At 35.7% G+C, this 26106-nt stretch overlaps 1 long non-coding RNA gene across 2 annotated transcripts; it reads left to right on the forward strand.

Annotated features, from left to right (window-relative positions):
- Positions 1–19534: 19534 nt before the first annotated feature.
- Positions 19535–24097, forward strand: LOC144371641 (uncharacterized). 2 transcript variants are annotated; one of them, XR_013431594.1, is made up of 5 exons: positions 19535–19636; positions 19725–19795; positions 19901–19949; positions 23745–23814; positions 23905–24097. It is a non-coding gene; the product is annotated as an uncharacterized LOC144371641 (long non-coding RNA). The 2 variants fall into 2 exon arrangements; XR_013431593.1 differs by having other exon boundaries at positions 19550–19795.
- The last annotated feature ends 2009 nt before the right edge of the window (positions 24098–26106 follow it).

Here is a 26106-nt window from a genome sequence, read left to right on the forward strand (position 1 = left end):
ATGCACAAAAAATTAATAAAGGAATCAATCATGTCCCCACAAAAATCAACAAAGTAGAAGGAAAAGCATCAAGAAAGGAAAAGAGGGCCAAAAGAGGAGTTTCAAGATGACGGACCAGAGGGAGGCAGCATTCTGTGTTGCTCTGTGATCCAGATCTCAACCAGTTGGAATACTGCATCTCTAAGAGTGTTAGGACCCCTATACAGCTGCTCTACAGAAATCACCAGCGCTGTGACCCGGCATAGGGCTCCGGGCCTCAGTGTTCAAGCAGGACCCAAAGCCCGAAGTTCCAGCCCACGCAAGACTCGGTGAGCACCTTAGCAGAATCACCTATCAACACATCTGCAGATTGCCAAGACTTCGCTCTGCTCTCACACAAGTCACTCAGCTGCTACCTACTCACAGCACAACGCCATCGCTAGGCTCCCCCCACCCCACCAGACACCCTGGTGCTGAAAGCAGACTGCCACCTTCTTGGCTCAACAGTCTCGCCATTAGGTGGGGGCAATTCCCAGATTGAATCTCCAAGGGCCAGTGGATTTTCGCAGAAATCACCAGTGCTGTGACCACCCATGCAGAAATCAGAGCCTCTGGGCTCGAGTAGGTCTCCGGACTGGACTCCTGCCCCAAAGCCTGCAGTTCTAGCTCATGCATGGCTCACAAACGGCTTAGCAGAAACCTGATAGATATCAGCACCTCTGCAGAACTCCAGACTGCGCATCACTCCCATGCAGGTCACCCAGATGCTGCCTATCCACAGCACAAGGCCATGGCCCAGCACCCCCCACATCACCAGACACCCAGGCTCTGGAAGCAGACCGACTCCATCTTGGAAAACTTTCCTCGCCATTTTGTGGTGGGCGTGGAGATCAGATCAGATCGCCATTTGCACAGGTACCTGATTTCCAATCCGCCCCCAAGGCATTAACTCAGCACAGTGACCACCCAACACAAAAATAGCTCTCAGTTGGACAGGAGTGCAGTGTGAACAGGGCGCTGCCCACATGGAGTGAGCCTGGGGGTGAGAGGTCCCGCAGTTGGGACCTGATAAGTAAGAGAGGGGAGGAGACTAAAGTCTGGAGCATAACAGAGAGGCTAGGATCTGGGAAATCTCCAGGCAAGAGAGGGAGATGATACCAGGGGCACAAGTCAGATGAGTGGTCACAAAGAAAGACCCGTGAGGCACTATTTCCCTACTGGGACTTATGGGCTGCATGCCCTGCTCCAGAAGTTCCACACCAAGTCCAGTCTTCACACCCTGGTTACCTACACCATCCTGAGGGCAGAGACACCTACTGGATGAGACAACCCCACCTACTGGATGAGAAGAGAAAGAATCGGATTTCTAAGAGTATTTTTTTCTTCTTCTTTCTCTTCTACCCTTCTATCCTCCAGCCCTCACATCCCCAACATATGGAAAACCAAGAACCTTGCATGAAATAGGATTTTGAGGACTGAGTTATCTGAATAATATAGAGGAATTACATAAGCCTTTTTTCTTTTTCCTTTCTTTCTTTCTTTTTCTTCTTTCATTTTTTTCTTTCTTTCCCTTTTTTCTCTTTTATCTTCCTTCACCCTCCAAATTATAATATTTTAACATCCTATATTTTTCTAAAAACATATGTGTGTTTGTTTTATGAACTCTACTGTCTTCCCATGTAATTCTCTACCCCAAAATACCTCCTGTCTATTCTCCTGCTACTAACCCACTTCACTAGATTTCTCTTTCACATTTCCTAAGATATAATAACTCTGTCCCCTCCATTTTATCCCCTCAACATATCGTCCTCCACCTGACCTCCAGTTTATTGTCCACTGCCAGAAAGTGTAAACCTTTTTATGAAACTACTGATTATATTTTAAATAATAATTGAATCCAACATTTCTGGACATTGAGACTAAACTGTAAATGTCTTAATAACAACAATTGTTCATGGGTGATATATTGTTGATATTGGGATCTATTAACATTGTCCTTCCCCACAAAGGAGTGATCTTAGAACCCTACAAGAGCACTACAAATCTATAGGGTAAAAACAATAACACACTGGATCCACAGAGTTGGATACGAAGACACATGAGCAACATGAAAAGATAAGGGAAGAAAGTACCACAAACAAATCAAGACACCGAATCATTGGCAACCACAGCAGAAAAATGACAGAGAAAGAGTTCAGGATATACATGGTTAAAATGTTCTGTGAACTCAAGGAAGATATAAGAGAACAAAAACAGGCAGTGAAAGACCACTTCAACAAAGAGCTACATAAACAAATCCAAGAAGCAAAAGATCACCTCAACAGGGAGATAGAGGTTATACCGAACAAACAAACAAACAAACAAACAGAAATCCTTGAAATGAAAGAAATAATAAAACAAATGAAAACTCAAATGAAAACATCACCAACAGAGTAGACCACTTAGAAGATGGGACATCAGACAATGAAGATCAAATAAATCATCTTGAAAACAACATAGACCACACAGCAATAATGGTAAGAAACCATGAGCAGAACATTCAAGAAATATAGGATAGCATAAAAAGACCAAATTTAAGAGTCATTGGTATAGAGGAAGACATAGAGGTCCAAACCAAAGGAATGAGCAATCTATTCAATGAAATACCAGAAAACTTTCCAAACATGAAGAATGAATTGGAAATCCAAATTCAATAAGCCTACAGGACACCGAATGCACAAAATCACAACAGATCCACACCAAGACACATTATAATGAAAATGCCCAATATACAGAATAAGGAGAGAATTTTAAAAGCCACAAGAGAAAGAAATCATATTAAATATAAGGGAAAAACAATTAGGATAATGGCAAATTTTTCAATACAGACCCTGAAAGCTAGAAGATCCTAGAACAACATATACCAAGCTCTGAAAGATAATGGATGCCAACCAAGAATCTTATATCTAGCAAAATTAAGCTTTAGATTTGAAGATGAAATAAAAACCTTCCGTGATAAACAAAAGTTAAAAGAATTTATAGCAAGAAAACTGGCACTACAAAACATCCTTGGAAAAATATTTCATGAAGAGAAAATGAAAAACAGCAATGAAAATCAGTAGAGGGAGATAGTACACTAACGGAAAAACTAATCAAAGAGGAAAACCAATTCAAGTAAAATAACAAAAATAAACAAATATGGCTGGGAATACAAACTCTGTCTCAATAGTAACCCTAAATGTTAATGGCTTAAACTCTCCAATCAAAAGACATGGGGTAGCAAATTGGATTTAAAAAAAGACCCAACAATATGTTACCTCCAGGAGACTCATATGATAGGAAAAGACAGGCTGAAGATGAAAGGTTGGGAAAAATCATAACACTCACATGGACTGCAGAAGCAAGCAGGGGTTTCCATACTCATATCAAATAAAGTAGACTTCAAGCCAAGGTTAATCAGAAGGTATAAATATGGACATTACACACTGCTCAAGGGAACCTTACACCAACAAGACATAACAATAATAAATATATTTGCCCCAAGATATGGTGCAGCTATGTACATCAAACAAACTCTTCTCAAGTTCAAGACTCAAACTGACCACAACACAATAATCTTGGGTGACGTTAACACACCTCTCTCACAACAGGATAGATCTTCCAAGCAAAAGTTGAATAAAGACACTATAGAACTCAATAACATAATCAATAACTTAGAGTTACATAGAATATACATAGAATATTTCAACCTGTATATATGTGGAATATATACACAATGGAATATTACTCAGCAATAAAAGAGAATAAAATCATAGCATTTTCAGGTAAATGGATGGCATTGGAGAAGATAATGCCAAGTGAAGTTAGCCAATCCCCCAAAAACAAATGCCGAATATTTTCTCTGATATAAGCAGGCTGACTCATGGGGGTAGGTAAGGGGAACATGGGAGGAATAAATATGAATTGAGTGTTAAATCACTTTTTATATAAGCAGAGAGATGAAAAATTGTGGTATATATGTGTTAAAAGAATTGTAATGCAAAAAAAAAAAACCAAACAAGAATATATGTATAAAGACATGAATTGACGTGAACATACTTTATGCAAAGATATGAAAAATTGTGCTCTATATATGTAATAAGAATTGTAATACATTCCACTGTTGTGTATTTAAAAAATTAAATTAAATTAAAATAAACACCAAAAGAATTGACAACATAGTGATATTAAGTGCTTTCTGATCAATAATTACTTCAAGTGTAAATGGATTAAACTGTCTAATCAAAAGATGTAGAGTGATACTTAAGCCAGTCTACCAGAAAAGAAAATTACAAACCAATATGCTTGATGAACATAGATTCAAAAATCCTCAACAAAAAACTAGCAAATTGAATTCAAAAGCATATTAAAAAAATAATATAGCACTATCCAGTGGTACTTACCCCCATGTTGTAAGGGTGGTTCAACTTATGCAAATCTATAAATATAATGAGCTACATTAACAAGATAAAGGATAAGAATCACATGATCATCTCAATAGGTGCAGTAAATTTGTCCAAATTTAATATATATTTATGATTAAAACCCAAGAAATGAAGTTGGGCACAATGGTGCATACCTATAATCCCAGCAGCTAGGGAGGCTGAGACAGGACGATCAAGAGTTCAAAGCCAGCCTCCCCAAAAGTGTGGTGCTAAGCAACTCAGTGAGACCCTGCCTCCAAATAAAATACAAAATAGGGCTGGGGTTGTGGCTCAGTGATCAAGTGCCACTGAGTTCAATCTCTGGTACCTCACTCCCAAAACAAAACAAAACGAAAAACCTCAAGAAATGAGATGTAGAAGGAATATTACTTAACATAACATAGGCTGTATATTGCAAGCCCACAGCTAGCATTATACTCAAGGACAAAAAGAGGAATAATTTTTCTCCAAGATCTGGAACAAGGCAAGGGTGCTTATTGTAGCCAATTCTATTCAACATAGTAATGGAAGTCCTAGCCAGAGCAATTAGGCAAGAAATATAAATAAAAGGAATCTAAGTCAGTAGGGAAGAAACAGAACTGTCTTGTCTGTAGATGGCATGATCTTATATGTAAAAAATTCTAAAGTCTCCCCCTACAAACTATTGGAACAAATGAACGAATTCATCAAAGTTGTAAGATATGAAGTCAATATAAAAAAAATCAGTTGGATTTCTGTAAACATGGATTACTTATACCATTTACATTTAAAACAATTATTGATATGTTAAGATTTAAGTCTAATACCCTAATATGTATTTTCTAGTTGTTTTGTGTTTCTCTTTTCTTACCTTCTTCTATATTACTTGAATACTTTTATTAATGTATTTTTTGTTTATAGGGTTTGAGTATATCTCTTTATAGCATTTTTTATGATTACTTAAGGGAATACTGTGTACCTATGTAACATATCACAGTTTATTAATATCAATGTTTTGACCTGACGTTTCAAATTAAATGTAGGAAGCTTATCTATTTTATTCCCTTTATTTTTCCTCTTTTATAATTCCGTTTTCTTAAATATTTCCTCCCTATATATTGAGACAATATAGCACAATCTTGGAATTTTGCTTTCAACCTTCCAATAATGTCAAGAACTCAGGCAGAAAAGGATAGTACAGTACATTTACCCATTCTATCATTCTTAATTCTTGATGTTTCAACTTTCCTTTGTTACTACTTCTTTCCATTTGATTTTTTTTTCAGTTTTTTTAAGGCAGAAATTCTGCTGGCAACAAATTTTCTTAATTTTCCTCTGTGTGAGAATGCCTTTATTTAATTTTCATTCCTAAATATCTATTCTCTAGATATAGAATTGTGGGCAGAGAATATCTTCAGTACATGAACAATATTGTATCACTTTGTTTTTATCTCCATGATTTCAGATGAGAAATATGCTGTCACTTGAATAGTTTTCACCTGTAGATATTGAGTCATTCTCCTCTAGTTGCTTTTGAGATTATTTCTTTGTCTTTAGTTATATCTTCTGCCAAAATCAAGGTATTTTGAATCGTCATTTCTTTGAATATTTTTTCAATATTACACTTTTTCTTATCTGCTTCTGAGGTGCTAATGATATGACTATTAGATCTTTTTATTATTGTGCTGCAAGTCCCTGAGCATCTGTTTATTTTTTCAATCAATTTTCTCTATTGTGCAGATTGTGAATTTTCTATCGCTCTAGTTTAAAGTTCACTAATTCATTCTTCCATAATCTCCATTCTGTCATTGACCCCCTCCAGTGAACCTTTATATTTTTTTCAATTATTTGTTCAGCTCTAGAATTTCTATTAATTTCTCCTTTGTGTGTTCTATTTCTCTGCTGAGATGTTTTATTTTTTCATTTGTTTCAAAATATTTGTAATTATTCATCATAGCATTTCATAATGGTTGTATTAAAATTGCTGTCAGATAATTTCAACATCTGTGTCATCTTGGTGTTGGCATCTGTTCATTCTCTTTTATCATTCTAATTGAAATTTTTCATAATTCTTGAGAGGCGATTTTCAATTTTATCCTGGACAATATGCATACTCTATCTCTGGTTCTTATTTACATCTTGTTATTCGTTACTTCCAATCCATCATGGTAGACAAGGATCTGTTCATATATCTGGTTTCTGTAGATGCCCACTGGTCAGAGGAAGAAGACACACTATCTCATAATTACTGGAGAAGGATGGAATTAAGTATTTTACTAATTCACACCCTCTGCAGGTACTCTATTGCAGAGAGGGGGATCTACCTTATTACCACTGGACTGAGAGCTGCACTGGTAGTCAGCAATCTCTTCACCCGCAGATTCTGTTGATGCCCTTGTGTCAGGAGGCAGAGGGACTGTCTTGCTACTGCAAAACTGTGGTAATAGTCACAACTCTCCTCACACACTGCCATTGTTAACTGCCATGCACAGGTGTTTTGGGAGGACATAATTTTGGGAGGTGTTCATGTGGAGCTGGACCTATGTTGCCAACAGCATTTTGTCCTGTGAGATTTTTCATTTTCCTAGTCTTATGTATGGGTAGAAATTGTTTATCTTGTTTTGTTGTTTTGTTTTGACATGATTTTTCTGTGTCTGATACTTCTGGCTCATGAGCTACTATACGGCACCCATAACAAGATTTGTGAAGGGCAAAAAGTTCATTCCTCGGACTCAAAGGATCTTAAGCAGAACACTCTTTTTTTGTCTAATTTCCAGTGTCTTCAGATATTTGCTTCATATATTCTTTCCAGAATTTTTTTTAAAAAGGTGAAATATATTTACTTGATTTTGTCTGAAACCAAAAGTTCCCTTTATTTTACCGAGCAAAATTATATACTCTATCTCAACCCAAAACACAGAAGCAATATCCACAGAGAGATAATACATATTTAATCAGACAAAAACATGTTTATATCAATATTAAATAAGTGAAAGTAAATAAATATGATTTATACACAAAATATCATATCATGTCATGAACATTTAGTTTTCTTGAAAAAGGAAAAAGAGAAAATTTGATAGAAGTGACAAGTGATGAAAGAGACTTGTGGGGCAGTCAATATTTGGAAGTTACATTATCATTTTTTTCCACCAAACTTTCCAACCTATGGGGACTCATGATTATATTGCATTCAAAGTGGATTAAAAGCAAAGTTATAGTGAATTGTGCTGCTATAAACATTGATGTGGCTGTATCCCTGTCGTATGCTGTTTTTAGGTTTGTTTTTTTTTTTTTTTTTTTTTTTTTTTTGGTATAGTCTGGGAAAAGGAACAGCTGGGTCAAATGGTGGTTCCATTCCCAGATTTCCAAGGAATCTCCGTACTGCTTTACAAATTGGCTTCATCAGTTAGCAGTCCCACCAGCAGTGTATGAGTGTACCCTTTTCCCCACATCCTCCCCAGCACTTGTTGTTGTTTGACTTCATAATGGCTGTCATTCTTACTGGAGTGAGATGGTATCTTAAAGTAGTTTTAATTTGCATTTCTCTGATTGCTAGAAATGATGAACATTTTTTCGTGTATTTGTTGATTGATTGTATATCATCTTCTGAGAAATGATTGTTGATTGGGTTATTTGTTTTTTTTTGTTATTTAACTTTTTGAGTTCTTTGTATACCCTAGAGATTAGAGCTCTATCTGATGTTTGAGGGGTAAAAATTTGTTCCCAGGATGTAGGCTCCCTATTCACCTCACATATTATTTATCTTGCTGAGAAAAAACTTTTTAGTTTGAATTTGTCCCATTTGTTGATTCTTGGTTTTAACTCTTATGCTATAGGTATCTTATTAAGGAATTTGGGGCCTGACGCCACGTGATGGAGATTAGGGCCAACTTTTTCTTCTATTAGATGCAGAGTCTCTGGTTTCATTCCTAGGATGAATGGATAAAAAAAAATGTGGCATATATACACAATAGAATATTACTCAGCACTAAAAAATAACAAGATCATGGCATTTGCAGAGAAATGGATGGTATTAGAGCAGATTATGCTAAGTGAAGTTAGCCAATACCTAAAAAATCAAATGCTGAATGTCTTCTCTGATATAAGGGAGGGTGACTCAAAATGGGGTAAGGAGGAAGAGCATGAGAAGACGACTACCACTAAATAGGGAAGAGAGGTGGGAGGGAAAAAGAGGGAGAAGGGGAGTTGCACAGAAGATGGAAGGAGACCCTCATCATTATACAGAATACATGTATGAAGATGTGAGGGGGGAAAAGAAAGGAGTGTGTCACCTTAGATTGGGTAGAGAGAAGTGATGGGAGGGGAGGGGAGGGGAAGGGGGAAATGGAAAGACATAGAATGAAATAGACATTATTATTGCTGTGGGTATATACGTGACTGTATGACCAATGTGATTCTGCAACCTGTGCACTCAGAAAAATGAGAAATTATATCCCATCTGATTCAAATGTATGATATGTCAAGGTCATTGTATTGTCATGTGTAACTAATTAAAACAAATAAAAAATAATATGAAAATAAATAAATAAACAAATCACTTAATTTTATTCAAAGCTTTATGCTTACTGGAAAGAAGAGAAAAGAGGTCAAAATAAATAGCCTGATACAAATGAAGCTGTCAAATAAAGTAGAGAGAGATTCTGTTGCTGAAAAAATAAAAATAAAAAAATAAAAACAAAGTTATAGCATAGAAAAACACTTTTAGGGCAAAAGAAAGACTAAGCAAAAGAGTACTTTGGAAACATAGAAGTAGCACCTGAGGATAACAGAAAAGTTGTAGAGAGAGATATTACTTGTTTATATTTTTCCTAAGGTTCCATGCAAAAGGCAAAATATTTTTAGTTCATCCAAACATGGCATGTAATACAAATTTGTGTCCTAATATATACTCTGACTAAAAACTGTTATGTCAACTAATTTGGTGAATGGGTCTTTGCTTGTAACTATAATGTCAAAATATCACTTCTTAGAATGGATTTAGTGTGTTTTGATGTGAGAAAAATATTATATCAAAATAAAATGAGGTAAAATAGTAAGAAGAATTTGTTCTAAAAGTGATATAACTTTCTAAAAAGCTATTATAACAAAAAGTCATTAACTGAGTGATAATTATCAGAAATAAATAATTCAGGACTGGAGTCATGCTGAAATTATTGAAGATCTGTTAATAGAGCACAGAAATTTGGTTCAACTTCTCTGAGATTTCCTGAAGACTTCTTGGGAAGAAAAGAAGAGGGCTACAGTTTGACTACATTCTTGGAGAAAACTGATTCTGAGCATGTCTACTAAATATCAGTTAAATACATTTCCATGCCAGCTCTAAGGCCTCCTAGGGAAAGAAGGACCAAATGTAAAAATCATTTTTTAGGGTTTTTAAAAGACTGAAAGTCACAAACATCTAGGTCTCAGATTATTAAAAAAATGGGGGGGGACAATAATTGCTCTTCCTTCCTCACAGCTTGAGCCTTGCCATAGAATGGTACCTCATAATGGATCCGGCCATGGTGTGGAGTAGCTGGGGCATCTGGTGGAAGATTCTGGTGCCTGATGAGAGGAAAGCAGTGTGTCTTAGCAAGAGTGGTACATGGTATTAACTACCACAGTGTTTGTTCCTTCCTTGCATCTGCACTCTCTGCCATTGCATAAGAAAGACATGGTTAGACTAGCCACTGATTTCACTAAGATGAGAAATACATTAAACAAAGTTGAGTGACAACTCTTGCTAAACTTAGCAGCTTAGATTTTTAGAATCTCTAGCTCAAAAAGTATAAGAATCCCTGTCAAGTTACCAAAATTATTCTTCTATGTCCAGTCTATATCAACCAATGCTTATGCAACCCTCCAGTTACATGAAAAAAAAAATAAATATTACTGTTGAATGTCATGGATAATTTTGAGTAAATTTGTTATACACTAATAATATAGAAATAGATTAAGTTGAGGCAAGAGAGAGGGCTATAATTTAAATCTCAAATGTCCCTCAAAGGCCCATGTATTGAAGGTTTGATCTCCAACCCTTGACACTATGTATTGGGAGGTGGTGGAGCTTTCAGGAGGTGGGGCCTAATGGGAGGTTTCAGGCCACTGGGGGTGTGCACTCAAAGGAGACCGTGGGACCCTTTTTTCCTCCTCTGCCTCTTTCATATCCCAGTCATGAGGTAAAAACTTAGCTTTGCCATACAGTTCTTACCATGACACACTATTTCGCCATACACCCAAAGCAATGGAGCCAACCATACATAGACTGAATCCTCGAAAACTGTGAGCCAAAATAAACCTTTCCTGTTTATAAATTGATTACCTTGGGTAACTTATTACATTAATGGAAAGCTGACAAATATTAGGCACATAAAGAGCATCTCTTGAAGGAGCAATCTTAGAGGAGCCCTTTAACAGTGATGAGACAAGAACAAAAACGAGTGACATTTGATTAATTGCCTCAAAGGTGATTCCCATTAGTATCAACTATGCTGTGAACATTAGACATGTTATGTCTATAAGAAGTGATTGTTTAATGGCTTTAAAAGCCTATAGTAGGTTGAGTGTGTGTGTTTGTGTGTGTGTGTATATATATATATATATATACACACATATATGTATAAAATAAGGTATATAATACACAGATATACTATATATATATATAAACACATGAATATGTATATATACATACATATGTAACAATTCAAACTGTATACTTTAGATTTATTTTATTGTATAATGCAAGTTATATCTCCTTTTAAAAGGTAAATGAAAAAAAAAGAAAAAGTCTGTCAGTGTAATCCACCATATCCTATTAAACTAAAACTCATCAAGAATAAAGGATAAAGGATCCCTGTACCTAGACCTATCTTCAACTTGCCATGCCCTTCTGACAGGAGCCTCTCACTAGCCTTTGGTTATTCTGGGAGCAGGAATGTCCCAAATACTCCTACAGCACACTGATTTAGGAGCATTCTACAGAGGAAGAGAATAGAGAAAACTTAGAAATCCATCATCATCAAAGATGGCCCCATGTCTAGACAGCCAGTCAACATACTGGCTGACACAGCCAGGATTGCAAAATGAGGAATCTGTGATGCAAATAAATAATCAGCAGGCTCCTTCGACAGACAAATACTACTCAGGTGTCCACCTGAACAGCTATGGTTTACTCCCAATTCGGGAGCATTAGCAGCACACTGGTGATTTCTTATTACTATAATCATTCCCAAGCAGGCTACAAAAGGAATTTAGACCTTTCCCCACTCCAACCTCCACCCCTTTCTGTTGTCCATTTACTCTTTTTCCTGTGCTTATTCACTTCTTTCTTCCTCTCTCCTCTGTGGGTCCATACTGATGCCTACAACTGGCTTATCAGTCTCAACACATATATTTTTTAAAAGTTCAGTCCTGAAGCTTATGTGTCTATGGTCAAATCTACCGGGGGTTACACAACTACTCATAGCCAGGGTTGCTAGTGTAGTAGAGAGCTGACTGGGAGAAAGGGGTGCTTTCTGTTTGCTACTGCCCAGCCCCACACTCTGAAACTGGCAGACTGTAATTAACTGCCTTCTATCAAACTGCAGCAGGAGAGAAAAAAAAAAATCTCTGGAGATAGCAACTGTGGAATAGAAAGAACACTGACTTCCATCTCTAATGATTAGATTGTGAATCTTGGTCCTGACTTACTAGGTGTGGAACATTAGGCCCTGGCTTCTCGAAGTGTGGTACATGAACCAGCAGCCTCAGCATCCCATGGAGAATTTCAGGACCCCTCCAATACCTACTGTATTTGAATGTGCATTTTAACAAGATCCCCAGGTGAAATTTGAGAAATACCAAATTGGGCAAATCACTGGATCTTATTTTCTACATGTGAGTTAATAACATGGAGAGAACACAGAACATTGCCTAGCATAGAGTGAATGTTATCCAAGTGGTGCCAATATCACAGATATGATTAGTATGTTCTTCTCTTTTTTCAGTTTCTTTTATTGTGGTAAAATATACATTAAATTTGCCATCTTAGGCATTTTGAAATGTACAGTTCATAAATATTCAGACATGATTATGATTTTGTGCAACCATTACCACCATCCATCTCCATATCTGTTTTCATATTGCAAAATTGAAACTCTATCCCCTTTAAACAATAACCCCCCATTCCCTCCTCACTCCAGCTCCTATAAACTACCATTCAACTTCCCATGCTCATGATTTCACTCATACAAGGGAAATAATACATTGTTTGTCTTTCTGTGAATGTCTTATTTCACTTTGCATAATGTCCTTAAGATTTGGTCATGTTAAAATATATTGCAGTATTTCCTTCCTTTTTAAAGCCAAATAAAATTCCATTGTATAGATATGTCACATTTGAGTTAACCATTCAACTTGAGTCTGCTTCCATGTTTTAGTTATTGTGAATAATGCTGCTATGAACATGGGTGTAAAAAGATATCTCTGAAGTCTGGCTTTCTGTTCTTTTAAGTATATACACAAAAGTGGAATTGCTGGATTAGATCGTGATTCAATTTTTAACTGACTGAGGAGCTGCCATACTGTTTTCTACAGTGGTTCTACTATTTCCACTCCCACCAACAGTGTTGTATGATTTCCTCTTCAGATTGGTAATTATTAGTGTGTAGAAATGCAACTAATTCTTGAGTGTTGATTTTGTAGCCTTCTACTATTTTAAGGATTTTTTACATATAAGATTATTTTATCTGTAAACAGAGATAATTTTACTTCTTCCTTTCCACTTTGTATAACTTTCATTTCTTTTTCTTACCTATTTGCTCTGGCTATAACTTCCATTGTTATATTTCCACAAATTTGTGAATATTCCACAATTCCACAATACTTTTGCTATTGATTTCTAACTTTAATCCATTGTAGTCAGAGAAGCTGCTTTGTGGGATATCTATCTTTTTAAGTCTATTGAGGCTTAATTTGTAGCTTAACATATGGTCTATACTGGAAAATGTCCCATGTGCATTTAAGAATAGTTATGAAGTTGTCGTTGAGCAGTGTTCTGTAATGTCTGTTACATCTATTTGGTTTATTGTATCACTTAAATTCCATATTTCCTTTATTTTTGTAACAGGAATTGAACCCAGGAATGTTCAACCACTGAGCCACATCTCCAGCTGTTTTTTTGTATTTTATTTAGAGACAGGGTCTCACTGAATTGCTTAGGGCCTGGCTGTTGCTGAGGCTGGCTTTGAACTCGTCATCCTCCTGCCTCAGCCTCCCAAGCCACTGGGATTACAGGAGTGCACTACCACATCAGGCTAAGTTCTGAATTTCCTGACTTATTTTGAATTTGGTTGTTTTATCCATTATTGAGAAGGAGATACTGAAGTATGTGACTATTATTACAATGCTGCCCATCTCTCTCTTCAATTCTGTGGTCTTTTATTAAGTGCATAAATGTTTACAATTGTTATAAATTCTTCCTGTATTGAAACTTTTATTAATATATGACTTTATTTGTTTTTTGTAAGCTTATTTGATTAGAAGTCTATCTTGTGTGACACCAGTATAGCCACTTTTGTTCCCTTTTTAGTATTTTTTTTGCATGGAATATTTTCTTCTATCTTCTTGCTTTCAATTTATTTGTGTTTTTGGATTTATAGCAAATATTTTGTAGAAAGTCTACAACTGGATCATTTAGAAATCCATTCTGATAATATATCTGTCTCTTCACTGGAAATTTTAGTCTATTTACATCTAAAGTGATCACTAATAGAGACTTATTTCTGTCATTTTGCTATTTGTTTTTGATATACATTATCACTTTTTTGCTTCTCATTCCCTGCATTAATATATTCTTTTGTGTTTCATTAAATTTTGTAGTGAAACATTTATATACATTTTGTATATATTCTGTGGCTATTTCTTTGTGGTTATTACCATTAGGGTCGAATTTTACATCCAATATTATAACATTTTAATTTGAATTGCTTATCTTTAAGAGCATACCAAAACTCTGATCTTTTAATGGCCCTGTCCCCACACCTGTTGATTGTAATGCTACAGAATTACATCTTTATAAATTATGTGCCCCAAACCATAATTTAAATTTATTTAAAAGATTAGTTTCTTAAATTAAGTAGAAAACAAAATTTGAACTTGTAAACTTAAGTTAGAATAATATTAGTTTTGAGAGTAATAATTTTTAGAAGGCACTGATCTCTTAAACCACAGAGAATCAAAAAGTAGAATTACAAGCTATTAGTAGAGTAATATTAATTCTATAATCGAGCAGATATTTACTTTTATTGTGATCTTTATTTCTTCTTAGAGTATTCAGTTGCTATCTGGTGTCCTTTCATTTTTTTTCCCTGCAGGAGTCTCTTTTTGGGAAGATCTAGTGATAATGAACTCCCTCAAATTTTGATTATTTAAGACTGCCTTAATTTCACCTTTAATTTTTTTTCTTAGTATCAATTTTATGTGTTAGTCAGACTTTCATTGCTGTGACAAATGTGTGAGATAAATCAATTCAAAATGAGAAAAATAATGTCTATTTTAGGTTTTTGCTTGACTCTTGTTAGCAAGGCTGTTTTTTTTTTTAAGGACAATATGTTTTAGCAGTTGTAGACATGGTCATATCACACTCATTTTTTTAAAAAATGCACTTATTAGTTACACATAATAGTGGGGTTCAGTCTGATGTAATCCTACATGCCTGGAATATAATTGGCTCCATTTCAGTTCCTAGTACCTCCTCCCTCCCTCCCCTTCTCCCTCACCATCTCCTCCTCTACTGGCCTTTACCCATCTATTTATTGCAATTATAACTTGGTACTTTATATGTATACATAAAGGTGGAATTCACCATGATCCATTCACACATGCATAATTTGGTCAAACTCATTCCAAGGTTTCCTCCCCTTTCCTGTCCCTTTCCCTTGGCCTTCAATTCCCTCCTCCACTCCACTGATATCCCTCCCATTTTCAGGGTGGCCTCCACTTTTCGCCTTAACTTTTAAAGGACAGTTTTGCCAGATATAGTATTCTTGGTTGACAGGTGGGTTTCTGTACTTTTGACTCTATTGACCCACAGCCTACTGGCCTCCAAATTAATGAGCAACTTATATGCAACAAATCACTTTTGTCTTGCTGCTTGCAAGATTCTTTTTATTTCAAAAGTTTGATTATAATGTGTCTTGGTGTGGGTGTCTGGAGTTCATTAACTTTCTTGCATGCTTATGTTCTTGTCTTTCATCAGATTTGGGAAGTTTCACCCATTCATTATTCCCTCAAATATTCATTCTATGTCTCTCTCTCTCTCTCTCTCTCTCTCTCTCTCTCTCTCTCTCTCTCTCTCTCTCTCTCTCTCTCTCTCTCTTCTCCTATTGGGAATCTTACAGTATGTATGTCAGTCCACTTGATGTTATCTCACAGGTCCCTTAGGATCTAGACACTTTTCTTCAATCTCATTTCTATTCTACAGCCTCAATAATTTTTATTGTCCTATCTTCAACTCCAGTGAATCTTTCTTCTGCTTGCTGAAATCTACTTTTGAATCCCTCTAGTGAAAAATTGACTTTTGCTATTATGCTTTTCAATGTGAGAATTTCTTTTTTAGGTTTTTCTCTCTATTGATATTTCCATTTTGTTCATACCTGATTTTCTTGACTTTCTCCACATCTTCCTTTTGTTCTTTAAGCATCTTTATAATAGTCGTTTTAGAGGCTTTGTCTAGTGATGTGCCATTTGGTCTTTTTCAGGTAGCATTTTTGTTGATTTACTTTTTTTTTTCTGAATGGTCCATACTTACTTTACAATTTCATTGTGTATTTTGAGTTTCTTCATTGAAAACTGAACATTTGGATCTCATTATGTGATAACTCTGTAAGTCACATCCTCCCCTTCTCCATGTTTTGCTGTTCCTTATTATTGTTTTTTTTTAAATTCTTTTTGATTTGGTTATTATTGTAGGCTGTCTCTGTGCCAAGAATCAACCTGAAGTATAAACTTCAGGTCTTCTCAGGTCTTTTCTGAGTCTGTACCTTCCCCTGGGCATGTGTAGTCATTTTCCTAATCTCTTCTGAATGTGTATTAGTTTTTTGAATCATAATGGCTGGTTTTCAGAAGGAAAAAAAAAGAAAAAAATTGAAGGGAGCAAAGGATGGTGACTGCACTTTAAATCTCTTGGAAATCACTTTAGCAAGGGGATGGGGCTTGGGGCTTGCAACAATGTGAGGCAGTATGGCAATGCCTACCCCTTTTTTTCTGCATTTCTATGATTTAAATCTGCCATCAGTGATCAGAGCACAAATTTCCTATATTTGGAGTAAAGGGTTCATTTTGTCTACCCTGGGTCCTGTAAGATGTATACAGGCTGTACCAGGGAAACATTTCCAGTGGGGGATGGGTGGCTGCTATTGTGCTAAGACCTGAAATTAGTCACAATTCACTGTCCAAGCCTTTCTCTGGAAGATGAGGGTCTTTAATAGATCTCAGAGTTCCAAATTGTTACATCAGACAGATTGTGTTAGAGTACTCGTTGTCTAGAGGGCAAGAAAGATTCCTGGGTGTTTCCTATTCTGTCATCTTTCCAGTATCCTTTTTCTTAGTTTTCTATTTTAATTTTATTTTTTAGGTTAACATATAGTAGATGTAAAATTTTGTGCAACACTCATTTCTATGACTTTTAACAGATGTTTTGATTCATGTAACCATCACCAATATCCAAATGCAGAACAGTATCATGACTCCAAAACTCTCTTTCATGAAATCCCTTTGCAGTCACTTCTTGCCCTCTCCTCTCTCTCCTGGCAACCATTGATCTGCTTCCTATCACTACAGTTTTTTTTTTCTTTTAGAGAATATCATATAAAGTGGGATCACATGGTATGTTACCAAAAGACTTGATTTGTTCACTCAGCCTTTGAGACTTGTACAAATTATTTTGTTTCTCATTAACAAATTCCTTTTGTCACTCAATAATATTCCATTGCTTGGAGATGACAAAATTTATTTATCCATTCACCTTTTGAAGGACATTTAGGTAGTTTCCACATTTGGTTCATTATGGTAGAGCGTTTTTAAACAGTAGTGTATAATATTTTATGATTCACACTTAAGTGTTTCATTTTCTGTAGAACCTCTAGAAATGGTATTATTTACATTTCAATTTCCAAATATTCATTGCAAATACATAGAAATATGATTGGATTTTTGTTTCAACCATGTACCCCTCAACTCTCCTAAAGTCATGTATTTCTTTAGGAGTTTTGATTTTTTTCAGGTTTTTTATATGAAGCATAATATTATCTGCAAAGAGGGGCAGTTTTATTTCTTTCTTCTTCATTTGTATGTCTTGCTTTATTGAACTTCTGATTATCACCTTGTTGATGAGTAGGAGCAGTAAGAGTGGACATCCTTGCTTATTTGCTAATCATACAGAAAAGCATTCAGTCTTTCTCCATTAAGGGTATTATATATAGGTTTTCTGTCAATGCCCTTTATCAGACTAAGGAAGTTTCCTTTAATTTCTCGTGTGTGTGGAGAGGTCTTTTACCATGAATGGATTTTTAAATATTGTCAAATGTCTTTTCTGCATTAAAAGATATGATCATATGGTTTATTATTAGAATATTTGTTTTTTGAATACTGAACAAGGATTTCATTTTCAGGTTCAAGCCCTCTTAGTTGCAGTGCATCCATTTATATTATTATTATTACTGAATTTGTTTATGTAATACTTTTTGAGGATATTTATGCCTTTTCCTCATGTAGCATTTTTAGTCCATTTTCTACTGCTGTAACAATTTACTGGAGGCTAGCAAATTTATAAAGAAAAAAGTTCATTTTGGCTCATAGTTTTGAAGGATGAAAAGTCCATGCTCCCGCAGCCATCTCTGGTGAAGACCTTATGCCACTTTATAATATGGTAGATGGCATCAGCACTTGGTGAGAGTATTGAAAATGTAGCGAGAAGAAAATGGGGACTGGTTAAACACTTGGAATGGCTTTGCTTTATGACAACCTCCTCTCACAGTAACTAATCCAGTCCCATGAAACCTAATCTACTTTCATGAAATGAGCATCAGTCCCTCCTAAGTGTGATGCCCCCATGATCTAATTACTTCCCACTAAGTCCACCTCTTAAAGATTCTACCTAGTCTCAAAACTGGGACCTAGCTTCCCACACATGAATATTTGAGGGATAAGACATATATATTTATATGTCCTATCATAGCAATATGATAAATAAACTATCATAGCAATAGTTTTCTATTCTTGTATTGATTTCTCTGGTTTTGGTATCAAAGCAATGTTAGCCTCACAAAATGAACTTAGGTGCGTTCCATACCTGTCTACAATCTAGAAGATATTGTATTAAGTTAGTTTTATGTCCTATGTATGGTAGAATCCTCTAGTGAAACCATTTAGGCTTTCTCTTGGGGGAGGTTTTTAGCTATGAATTTAATTTATTTGATAGTTTATAAGTTGCACGAATTATTTGTTTCATCTTAGGTAAATTTTGATAATTTGTGGTTTGCAAGGAATTGGGCTATATCATCTAAGTTGTCAAATCCATGTAGGTAGTATTCTTCCTGGTGTTCCCTTGTTACTTTTTAATGCCAATTGGATTTGTAGTAATATCCCTTCATTAATTTCTAATATTTGTAATTTGAATTATTTTTCTACTTCTTTGTCAATTTTGGTATAGGTTTATTAACTTTGTAAACCTTTCAAAGGACAGATTTGGTTTTATTAATTTTTTTCTATTGTTTTTATACTCTCACTTTTGTTGAGTTTTGTCTCTCTTAGTTTCTTCTGATTGTGTTACCTTTACTTCATTCTTTTTGTAGGTTCTTAAGATGTAAGTCTAGATTATTAATTTAGACCTTCCTTCTTTTTAATGGTATAAATTCGCCTTGAAGCATTGCATTAGCTATATCCCACAGGTTTTAAATGTTGTATTTTCATTTTTGTTTTGTTTAAAATAATTTGTAATTTTCCTTGGCACTTGATTTTTGTCTGAGACATTGTTTAGGAGTGTGTGCTTACCTTTCAACTGTTTTTGAGAATTTTCCTCTTAGCTTTCTGTTAATGAGTGATAGTTTAATTTCAGAGAATTAAAGTATAACTCATTATGAGCAAAGAACATACTTTGTATGATCTCAGATCCTTTAAATCTGTTAAAATTCATGTTTACATGTTTACTTTATTCCATGTTTACTTGAAAATAATATGTATTTTGCTGATTTTAGGTAAAATTTTCTAAAACTGACAATTAGATCCAGTTATTTGATGGGGTACTTCACTTATTCTATATTCTTGCTTATTTTCTGTGTCTAGTCTCCTGACTGTAGAGAAGGAGTACTAGAGACTGTGATTATAATTGTGGATTTGTCTATATTTTCTTTCAGGTGAGTTAGTTTTTGCTTTATATCATTTATTGTTATATTATTATTTGCATATGCTTTTAGTGTTATGTCTTCCCAACAATTGGTTCTTTTTTTGTTTTGTTTTAGATATACGTAATAGTAGAGTGTGTTTTGACCTATCACACACACATAGAGTGTAAGTACCCATTCTTGTGATTGTACATGTTGTGGACTTTCACTGGTTGTGTATTCATATGTGAACATAGGAAAGTAATGTTCAATTCATTCTGCTTTCTTTCCCATTTCCATTCTCCTCCCTTCCCTTTATTCCCCTTTGTCTAATCCAGTAAACTTCTATTTTTCCCTACCCCAAACACCCCGCTTATTGTGTGTTAGCATCTGCATATCAGAGAGAACATTCAGTCTTTTGTTTTCTCAACAATTGGTTCTTTCATCATTATGCAATGTCTCCCCTCAGTAACTTACTTTGCTCTCAAGTCTCTGATATTAGTATATCACTTCCCCTTTGTTCTGATTAGTGTATATATTTTTCTATCATTTTTAACCTTGCTCTGCATTATATTTGAGATGAGTTTCTTGTTAACAATATAGAGTTTGGTCATTTTAGAAAATCCATTATGACAATCTCTGTCTTTTAATTGGTGTGTTTGGGTCACTTTTATTTAATGTAATTGTCAATATGATATATACCATTTTGTTGTTTTCTGTTTGTTTTTTTTTTAATTCCTATTTCTTTTAGCCTGTTTTCTTTTGGTTATTTTAATATTTTTGGTTATATTTTAGGTACTCTATTCCATTGACTATCTCTTTTCACAAACTTTTGACTGAATTCTCTAGGTATTAGGATATACATACTTAACTTTTCCCACCCTAATTAGAGATGATATTTGACCACTTTAAGTGGAATATAGAAATTTACTAGTAGTCCTGCTGAGAGCCACAGCCGAGTCAGAACGGCCCCTGGCATTTTGCCAACAGTATTGGTTGAGAGGCAAGCCATTACTGTCCGCCTTGGCAGGCTACTTTGGAGTTCTCATGCTACTTTGGTTCTTGCAGGGATTCCCAGAGAGTTCCCATTGGTTGGCAAAGTGCCGGAGGAGGGATTTCTGGTTGGTGTGTGGTGTGTCCCGGGAGAAGGCCGCGTGCGTGGGCATTCGGGAGAGTTCCTGGGGAGCGTGTGTGGAGTGTACTGGTGGAGTTCAGAAATAAAGTTTGTTCCTGCTTCAGTGACTCCTGATTTGTGCCCAGCCAGACTGCGGCATAGTCCTTTATCCTTTCACATTTATATTATAATTATCTTATATTTCATATCTAATAACACAGCAGATACTATCATAAAATGTTATAATTTTTTCATTAATTTTCAAACTTTATAAAAATTCAAGTAAAGAGAAACGTTTAATTTTATTTATTCAGTGATTTTTTTTTTCCTGAGACAAGGTCTTGCTATGTTTCTCAAGCTGATCTCAAACTCCTAAGCTCAAATGATCCTGCTGCCTTAGTCTCCAGAGTAGCTGGTGTACCACCACACACAACTTTTACTCAGCAAAGATTTTTTAATAGTAGTAAATAAGCATTTGCCATTTAGCATTCCTGATTTTCTTACTTCATTCCTAATATTCCATGCTTCCTTTTGGTAATATCTCCCTTCCTTTTCAAGAAATTTCTTTAGAAATTATTTTAGAACAGTTCTTCTGGCAATAAAAGTTTTCTTCATCTGAGGATATCTTTATTTTACTTTTAGCCCTGAAAAGTAGTTTTACTAAATATAGAATTCAGGTTAACCATTCTTTTTTCCAGTACTTGAAAAATATTGTATCCCTTCCTTCTGGCCTCCAGAGTTCTTTAGATCATTGTTACCCTATAAGCAATGCATTATTTTTCAACTCGGAGAGGTGATTTTTGTATTTTCTTCTGTTTAGTTTTTCTCAGTCTGATTATTATGCTATGGATTTCTTTAGTTTTATTTTATTGAGGTTTGCTCATTTTCTTGAATTTATAATTTATGTATTTTTCCAAATTAGAATAGTTTAGGGGCAAGCTTTCTTCAAATATTTTTCAACATAGAATTGTTTCACCTCTTCTTTTATTATATTTATTTTTAGTTGTAGTTGAACACAATACCTTTATTTTATTTATTTGAGTTTGTTTGTTTGTTTTTTTATTTGTTTTACTTAGTTATACATGACAGTACAATGATCTTGACATCATACATTTGAATCAGATGGGATATAATTTCTCATTTTTCTGAATGTACAGGTTGCACAATTACATTGGTCATGCAGTCATGTATATACATACAGCAATAATAATGTCTATTTTATTCTGCTGTCCTTCCTTTCCCCCCTTCCCCTCCCCTCCCCTCCCATCACTTCTCTCTACCCAATCTAATGTGACCCACTTCTTTTTTTTTTTCCTCACATCGTCATACCTGAATTCTGTATAATGAAGGGGGTCTCCTATTTATTTGTTTTTATGTGGTGCTGAGGATCAAACTACTGAGCTACAACCGTAGCCCCGCCTCTTCTTTTTTTTGATGTCATGGATTGTTAGACTTTTTGATATTGTCCCATAGGTTCATGAGGGTTTGTTCATATTCTCCATATTTTTCTCTGTTATTCAGATTGGTTAATTTCTGTTGTTCCTGTCTTCCACTGTCTACATTGTGTTATTAAGCTCATCCAGTGAGATTTTTCTTATGTTTTTATTTTTAAATTTTCTACTGAGATATATGTATATATTATAGATATATTGTATCTTTCCACTACCATGACGAAAATAACCTGATAAGAACCACTTGGAGAAGAAAAGTTTATTTGAGGATCATGGTTTACCACCCATTACAGTAGCTCTTTAAAATTATTAATTCATCAAATGGGCTAATCTACTGGTTGAGTTATAGCTCTCATAATCTAATCATTTCACTTCTAACCATTTGGGTATTCACACAGGAGCTCTATATACAGACACCTCATATCTTCTATATCCATATATGAATCTGTCTATGTATATATATATGTGTGTGTATGTGTGTGTGTGTGTGTGTGTGTGAGTGTTGTTGTTGTTGTTGTTGTTGTTGAAACTTCCAATATTTCCATCTGTCTCAACAGTGGTCACCTCTATTTCTTTGAGAATTTTATATCTGTTTTAAGAGGCTGGGGGTATAGCCCAGTAATAGAATGCTTGCCTAGCATGTGCAAGACCCTGGGTTCAATCCCCAAAACTGAAAGAAAGAAAGAAAGAAAGAAAGGAAGAAAGAAAGAAAGAAAGAAAGAAAGAAAGAAAGAAAGAAAGAAAGAAAGAAAGAAAGAAAGGAAGGAAGGAAGGAAGGGAAGAAAGAAAGAAAGAAAGAAAGAAAGAAAGAAAGAAAGAAAGAAAGAAAGAAAGAAAGAAAGAAAGAAAGAAAGAAAGAAGAAAGCTATTTTAAAATCTTAGTCTGACAATTTTAGCTTTTTTTTTCCCTCAGCATTATATCTTTCTTTTTTGTATGCTATGCAATTTGGCATTGTATTCTAGATGTATTGAATATTATGTTATTGAATTCTGGGTCTTGCTTATATCCTATGAAGCACATTTGTATTTGTCTTTTCTTTTCTTTTCCTTTGTTTGTCTTGTCAGGAATTGACCTAGTTGTGTTCAGTCTGCAAGTTCTGACCATCCCTGTATAGGTTGTGGTTTCATTTCTGGTTCTATTTGCAATACTTTTGCTACACAAGTGAGCCCTAGCTCATGGGTGCACAACCCAATAGCCAGTGTTGTGCTTGTACATTGGTCAGTCTCTTCATTCATTTCTCAAACATTTTTAATACGAAGTTTGAGATTGCATGCATTAATACACAGGTCTGGGAAAATACCAGAGATTCATAAACAACTTCATTAAGGTTTTCCCATAAGATTCTTTTTTTTTAAAGAGAGAATGAGAGAGGGAGAGAGAGAGGAGGGAGAGAGACTTTCAATATTTATTTTTTAGTTTTCGGCGGACACAACATCTTTGTTTGTATGTGGTACTGAGGATCGAACCTGGTCTGCAGGCACACCAGGTGAGTGCGTTACCCCTTGAGCCACATCCCCAGCCCCCCATAAGATTCTTCTTCTCTATGATATCAACAAAAATTGTTTCTCCTTTCCAGTTTTCCAGCCAGACTCGATGAGAATCCACCTGTAGCACACTATCAGGGACACTATGAGAAAGAATACCTTATTGCATGAAAGTTCTTCCTGAATAGTATCTACTGAGTGTCTACCAGGAATTATTTTTTTTCCTAAGGATTTTAAATGTATTATCTCATTCAACTCTCAATAAAACCCCATATGAAAAAAGTATCATTATTGCCATCCCTGCATTACAGTTGGGAAACTGAGGCCCAGATAGGTTAATCAACTTAATCAGGATATACAACTATATATGGTGGAGTAAGTAGTGGGCCAGGAATTGAACCCAGGCAGCTCTTTTAATCATTATATGGTTCTGCACTATTATGTGATCTCATTGTATAAACCATTCTTCACTCCCACATAGCTTTGCACACACTTCCACTAAGGCTATTACTACATAATAATTATTTTAATTGTTTAAGTAATATTTTATGCCACTCTCTCCAAGGCAATGGTTCTCTCTTTTCAAATTTGAAGGACTAGCAAACATCTAGTATATAAGTTCCCTACAGCTGCCATAACAAATTACCACAAACTGGGTGTCTTAAAACATCAGAAATGTATCCTCTTGCATTTCTAGAGGCCAGAAGTCTGAAATTAAGGTGACAGCAGAGTTGGACTCCCTCTGGAAGCTCCAAGGGAGAATTATTCTTTGCCTCTTTCAGTTTCTGGTGACTGTTGGCATTTCTTATGTTTCTTAAAAGGTCCAATTCAAACTGGATCCTGATAATGAGCCCTTATATGTTTTTTTCTCTCCATCCCTGTCTCTCAATCACTCCTCTCTCACTTCTGCTCTTTGGAATCTTCTCCTGAACAAAACATCTGTTCTCAAATACTTGTCTCAGGCTCGGCTTTTGGGTAAGGCCAAATAAGATGCACCTGACTTGCCAACCAAAGAGAGTTGATCACAGTGGCTGTTCATCCCTTACTGTCTCTCTCCTCCCAGATCCCAGTGACAACATCCCAGCAAGTGACTTTACCTATGGATGGCAGAACAATGAAAGAGGGTGACAGACATGCCAGGAACTTAAGTGAACAGGCATTGTGAGGTAGTAATAGTGTCATATCATCACACCCTCTAATGCTGGATTTCAAATTCTACCTCTGCCATTTCCTGATGGTGTCACTTTAGTGACTCACAGCCCACAGGATCACATTTTGACCTGATGAAATACATTTGCCCCATCTGTGACTTTTATTAAACCCTATTAATATGCCACAAAGCAAAGTAATTTGGTCCTCATCATTATGTATGCCACCAATAGTGATCAGACATTTTCTGGGACTTCCTTTTTCTTACAGCTATGGTTTTAGTCAGCTTTTTTTGCTGCTGTGACTGAAAAATCTGACGAGAACAATTTTAGGGAAGGAAAAGTTTATTTTATCACAGTTTCAGAGGTCTCAGTCCATAGACAGCAGGCTCCCTTCCTCAGGACTCAAGATGAGGTAGAACATCATGACAGAAGAGTGTGGCAGAGGGAAGTGGCTCAAATGATGATCAGGAAGCAGAGAGAGACTCCACTGGCCAGATACAAATATGTATCCAAAGCCACACCTCCAATGTCCACCTCCTCCAGCCACAACCACCTGCCTTCAGTTAACACTCAGTTAATCCCTATGATTTCTCCTCTGAACCTTGCATTGTCTTGCACGTGAACTTTTGGGGGACACCTCACATCCAAACCATAAGAGTTTGAACACTTTCCTCTTCAAAGAGCATTCTGTCACGTGGAAAATAAGTGAGAAGTCTGTATTCCCTGATTCTTTAGCTGTCCCTGTCCTGAGATAGAGTCCCTCTTGTTGCCTATGACTACATGGATGAGAGGAGAATGGCTTAGGCCCTTGTAGAAGGCCCTTAGCTGTACTCTTGCTGTGTTTACACAAGTCACCCAGTCTGGCAATCCCCCATCATCCATGAAATGAGTCCTAGAAACACTGGCCCGGCCTAACATTCACAGATGATTCCTGATAGCTTTCATCTGCCAGGCCCAGAGGACAAACTCTTTTCCTTTGTGTTCTATTTTGACATTATTCTGCTTCTTTGTTCCCATTTTAGGGCAGTGTGAGGGAAGCTGTGCATTAGCTTTTGTGGGCTTTAATGAAGCAGGATTTGACAGCATTTCATATCAGGTATCATCTTTTGTGTGCATGGGGAGAAGGATGAGAAATGTTCCTTT

This window comes from Ictidomys tridecemlineatus, chromosome X, assembly GCF_052094955.1.
Source record: "Ictidomys tridecemlineatus isolate mIctTri1 chromosome X, mIctTri1.hap1, whole genome shotgun sequence".
In the NCBI taxonomy this organism is placed as follows: Eukaryota; Metazoa; Chordata; class Mammalia; order Rodentia; family Sciuridae; genus Ictidomys; species Ictidomys tridecemlineatus.